Below are 4,920 nucleotides of genomic sequence, written 5' to 3'. Positions count from 1 at the left end.
TTCCTTCGCTTTGTCACAGGGAGGTATCCGTCGACGGCTGCGAAGACGGCTGCAATTTTTCATCTTGGTTATATCTGAAATGAAAATAAAGAGTTTTTAGCCTATACAATATCTTGGGGTGTTAGACGGACTTCATTAATCCATCATTGCCTTAACAAAGCTGTATAAGTTAGGCCACAAGTTAATCACACCTGGAGTTATGTATAAATAGCTGAAAACATATTATTGATAGTGTTAATAGTGTTCGGCTATTAAAGATCATTGTCATCTCTCCTAAAACTGCAGGCAAATGAAAGTATTTTGGCATTACGATATCAAACATGTTTAATTTAGTAGGGGTGTAAATTGTGCATTTTAAACTTCACAGATTAGAAAATATCGATATATGTGAAATTTATTTTGAACAGAAAAATATACACAGCGAAGTTAAGAGTACATCCCGCTATATGCAAAGTGTGAAAGGCTTGGGGGGGGGGGAATATATCATTGTTATATTGACTGCTTAATAGCGAATGTGATGGGTGCCCATCTACATATTTATCAAGGACATTTTTGTCGTCTGTTTAGTTTTACCTGCTCAGTTTTTGTTCCTTGTGACCCATGTTGTTAAGGGATAATATAACTCGTTGTGTTGTACAAGAGATATTCTTGGAGGGCATACTTATCATGGTTATGGGGACATTTTCCAGGACGCTGTATCTCCATCGATTAAGGCATTTTAAAGCGTTATGTCTCGACCGTATAAAGTGGACCAGCCTTTGGCAACTTAACGCACTTCGTGTCCACTTAATAGAGTAAAAAAACCATTGAAGTCAACTTAACTGAGGGTGAACAAAAGTATTTCAATTCATCCAAGATGTTGGCCTTATGAGAAAAAAGTCACAATCGGTAAAAGGGACACTTAATGATCACAAAACATCCGTCACTGAACCCTATCATGAACAGGTCTATGGAATAAAAATGGTACTAAGGATTGCAAGCACACACTTCAATTTAGTTTAGCAAGCGTTAGTTGCTTCTCTAAAATAGAAATGTACCGAAAAAGGAAAACGATATCCAAAAAATAACACTACATTTGATCTACATTACATAAGAACTGTATTGTGGGGACACTTTGCTCCAACCTTGCAGTGTCATGCGTCCCTGTAATGATATCTAACGCCCGCCAGACGGAGAAAATAGAAGAATATTTACCTCAGTCTCAAAATGAAAACGGCAAAGTCTAGTCCCTACTTCAAATTCATGCTGTTGAAGGAGGTATTCTGCTGACTGCTGTAGGCCTAGCAACTCAAGGGCCCGCGCTATACCACAACTTCTATTCTCCACCTGAAAATGTGCCGCTATATAGGCATGGTTGGGCGGTCCTATACGGCTTGAGCAGATATGAGTGGACATACGGGCCATAGCGCCGCCCCAAAAGTTCTACAAATGACAGCTAAGTGGCCATTTTTAATCAAAACTAATAACGAAATGCTGTGGGGACCTCCACGTGTACGTGGGCGTGAGTCAAATGAGCGCGTAGAGTTGTACACTGTGTACCGATTCCACAATCGGGGAGTCTGGCGGTTGTGGTTACCAATCTTATTCTAAATAGTCTTCAAAATTCGTCATAGATCGGTTTTGATATTTTCATGATACACTTTTTGCAAACAGTGACCGGGCGAAAAGCTAGGTTTGGCCTGCCTATATGGCTAGCTGTTTTACTATTCTCTTCCAACAACTTGGCTCAACAGCCAATTTTCTCACATAAACTAACGTTTATGTCTACAAAAACTGAGTGCTTCTGTAGAAACCTCTAATGTAATATGATTTCACACGCCCCCACTTCAAACGTTTCAAGCTTGGTGGACTTTTGATTCTCATCCTATAGGTTTAATACGCTAGTACATAATCATCTCTATGAATTGACTCTTTTCTACTAGAAAATAGTACAATCAAAGCATCCTTATCTCACATTAATCCACAACATTGTATTTTCGTGTGATAAGAAAGCAGACCAAACTACTTTCTGTTCCTTCAAAAACCTTATCATAGCTGTGTGACCCGCAGAATGCAGGGCTACATGTATGTTCACTTGAAAAGGAGGCAAAAATGGAACACTGTATTCCAGCCTGGGATTGCGTATAGCCCGCAGCACACTAGCCGCCAACTTCGGCGTTCACAGGCGTTTTTTGCCGCAAGAGTCCTGAACGCCTGAAAAATCCCTAGTCTGCTACGAACGGCGTCGGCGAACGCGACTTGCCGCCACTTGCCGCAACTAAACGCCAAATATCTAACATGTTTGATTTTTGACGCGTGTCGCCGCGTTTGAACGCAAGAAGAAGCCAGGTGTGCTACGGATTGCCGCCTGACTTGGCGTCGGCGGCGAGGCTATAGCCAATCAGCTTGCGTCTTGATGTCACATGATTTCGCGCTGCATGGCCCAGGATGGGTTAAAGTGGCGGAAAAGACGCTACTGGACGCCAATTCTGGGCAGGTGTGCTCTGACCGGGATCCACTGGCCGCCAACTTTGCCGTCGAGAGGCGTCATCCGAACGCTTCTTGTCGCCAAAGTTGGCGGCTGGTGTGCTGCGGGCTTATGCATATGGGGATCACACATGGGGTAGGGGGATGTCTAGCGTAAACGCCGAGTGCCATATTGTCTAAAGTATTGGGAAGACAGACTGACACTGTTTAGATACGACTGCATTGTTCAAAATTAGGGAAATAAATCTGACTTGGTCTTTGGGAAAAAAGCCTAAATTTCAACTTGGTTATATAAACTCCTCAGAACATAGGCTTAACGATAGTGCCGACTTGTAAAAATACAAAGTTAGGTGGACATCGATTGGTTCAGTGGACAAAAGAGTTGACAGGTGGTTAAATTTTACTACTCCAGATTTTTTGTCTTCAGCGGATGTGCAGATTTGGGAATGACTCATGACACTCAATGTATGACCCTGTTTTTTACGCTACTAATATTCACTTTAACCATTGGTTTCGAAGCTCCCACGAATAGTAACCTAAGAACAGTTTTGAGTTGAGTGCAGAGATTGATTATATCTTCAGAGCACTTCTATTCCCAATAAAAGTTCAAATTGACGCTGTGTTTGCAACTTGGTGTCAATATAATGTGATTTGTGAAAGGAAAACAAAACGCTTGCCACAAAAAGTGCACATCAAATCTAATTCTCGGACAGCCTGGCAAAGTTTTTACCCCTCAACCCAAATGGGCTAGAGGGGTATTGTCGAATTCATTTTTGGTATGTACGTTGGGGGTGACTAGAGGAAGGTTCCTTTCGAAAACCGGCTCGTTCTGAATCTCAATATGGTCACCAGGGCAACGTGCTTGAAATCGGTTTCCGTCAATTTCGAGGAGAACGGCTTGGAGGATGGAATCAATTTTAGTGGGCGTAGGCCTGATGCAGTTTTGTAAGGGGAAGGTTCCTTTCGAAAATCAGCGCGATTCGAAATTCAATATGGCCGCCACGCTCACATCCTCAAAATAGGTTTCCACAATTTTAATTTCCATATGCAAACTAGCCACTCCACTAAGCCAACTTCACCATTATCTCACCTTCAACCTTAATAGGCTGAGGGGTTATGCTCGCTTTGCGATTTTTTTTGTGATTGCGGCATGACGAATACTGACATATTTTATCTCGCTACTTTGCTGCCTTGAATTAATGATAACCATGTTGAAGGATCACTGACATCTAACTATGGTTCCTGTGAAATACCTCAAACTTATAAGTAATGTGACAGCATGACAGCTGGCCTTTGGGTTTTACCACACCGAAATTAGAAAAATTTATAAATTTCATAATCTAATGGCCCACCCATCTCTGCATGTTAAGTGAGTGCAACCATGTTTGCCTCCATGAGAACATTAAACCTGACGGTTCACAGCCTCCTTTTGCTCTTGTAATTTAGGCCACTGATAGACATACTTGAAAATGATGCGTGGGCTGAAGTTGTGAACAATGGACAGGATGTAGCCTACACATTTATGTCCCCGCTACCAAGATTGACAATTAATCTACAGACTGAAATGTCATCTCATAAGAATTATATCAAGAGCCAGATTTACATTCAGCTCGTTATTTAGCCCTTAGGTGAGACATTTTTGCCTGGATGTGCTGTAGTATTATTGCATTTTTGAAATATGAGACTCAGTCTGGTTCTTTCCCAACAAGCTCGTTCGGAAATCCGATTATTCAGTTCAGGGTGGTAACCATGTGCTTACATTCCACATTAAATGTTCGCGTCACAGTAGTTTTAGTCCAAAACATTGATAACTATATAAGCCCGTCAAGACATTATTATTGTCACCAGTGACCAGGAGTGGTCCTTACCAAACCCTATAATAAGGGTGTATGACACCCCCTATGTCAGAGAGACAATATAGGCGTTCAGTTGTTAATATTCGTAATCATTCAGTGATGAACGTAATCATTCAGTGATGATGAATGATCGTTTCGACGTAGTGTTTGATGTGTGCTGTGTACACAGCTCTTCTTTTGTACGGCGCGTCTTTTATGCTTCAGGACCTACATGTAAGCATCATGCTGAAACTTCGGCATAACTGTTGGCAGGACCCTTTCGTGGTCCAAGTTAAGTTATGTAGGCCATATATTTGGAAATACCGTTGTTAACCTTAAGCACAATTGAACTGTGGACAAAACAGGTGAAGTTTAGCCAGTTTTGTTATTTGAGAAGGCATAATTGTTCTTAAAAATGAGTTACGAGAGTTCCAACGCAACTACCACGTTTTTTTCGTATCATAGAACATGGTAGAAGCACGTTACCATGGTTACGTGGCCAAGCTCATTTATTCTGAAATTTGCAGAAAGTGTGCACTGGTTTAACATGTTTGAAGCGGTCTACTAACAGAAATGGATGAGCGATTTGGACGACTCTAACAATCGTGACCAAGGCATA

Source organism: Lineus longissimus, chromosome 13 (genome assembly GCF_910592395.1).
Source record: "Lineus longissimus chromosome 13, tnLinLong1.2, whole genome shotgun sequence".
Classification (NCBI taxonomy): Eukaryota; Metazoa; Nemertea; class Pilidiophora; order Heteronemertea; family Lineidae; genus Lineus; species Lineus longissimus.
Note: the sequence above shows the minus strand (reverse complement) of the source record.